General features: G+C 51.6%; 1 pseudogene across 1 annotated transcript; it reads left to right on the plus strand.

Annotated features, from left to right (window-relative positions):
• The first annotated feature begins 79 nt into the window (after positions 1-79).
• Positions 80-871, plus strand: LOC108520687 (ETS translocation variant 5 pseudogene; annotated as a pseudogene). The gene has a single exon (XR_001882972.1). The product of XR_001882972.1 is annotated as an ETS translocation variant 5 pseudogene (transcript).
• Positions 872-876: the final 5 nt, after the last annotated feature.

Genomic DNA, 876 nt, shown 5'->3' on the forward strand with positions numbered 1-876 from the left:
GAGACTCCGTCTCAAAAAAAAAAAAAAAAAGGAAGAAGAATAGGAGTTGTGCTGCAAAAGTATGGCACTGTAGATCAACCCCTGCAGATGCCAAAGATGATGCCTGAAAACCAGTATCCATCAGAACAGAGATTTCAGAGACAACTGTCTGAACCCTGCCACCCCTTCCCTCCTCAGCCAGGAGTTCCTGGAGATAATCGCCCCAGTTACCATCGGCAAATGTCAGAGCCTATTGTCCCTGCAGCTCCCCGCCCCTCAGGGATTCAAACAAGAATACCATGACCCACTCTATGAACATGGGGTCCCGGGCATGCCAGGGCCCCCAGCACACGGGTTCCAGTCACCAATGGGAATCAAGCAGGAGCCTCGGGATTACTGCGTCGATTCAGAAGTGCCTAACTGTCAGTCATCCTACATGAGAGGGGGTTATTTCTCCAGCAGCCATGAAGGTTTTTCATATGAAAAAGATCCTCGATTATACTTTGACGACACTTGTGTTGTGCCTGAGAGACTGGAAGGCAAAGTCAAACAGGAGCCTACCATGTATCGAGAGGGGCCCCCTTACCAGAGGCGAGGTTCCCTTCAGCTGTGGCAGTTCCTGGTCACCCTTCTTGATGACCCAGCCAATGCCCACTTCATTGCCTGGACAGGCCGAGGCATGGAGTTCAAGCTGATAGAACCGGAAGAGGTTGCTCGGCGCTGGGGCATCCAGAAGAACCGGCCAGCCATGAACTATGACAAGCTGAGCCGCTCTCTCCGCTATTACTATGAAAAGGGCATCATGCAGAAGGTGGCTGGAGAGCGATACGTCTACAAATTTGTCTGTGACCCAGATGCCCTCTTCTCCATGGCTTTCCCGGATAATCAGCGTCCTTT

The sequence above is a fragment of the Rhinopithecus bieti genome, unplaced genomic scaffold (assembly GCF_001698545.2).
Source record: "Rhinopithecus bieti isolate Rb0 unplaced genomic scaffold, ASM169854v2 scaffold_54934, whole genome shotgun sequence".
Classification (NCBI taxonomy): Eukaryota; Metazoa; Chordata; class Mammalia; order Primates; family Cercopithecidae; genus Rhinopithecus; species Rhinopithecus bieti.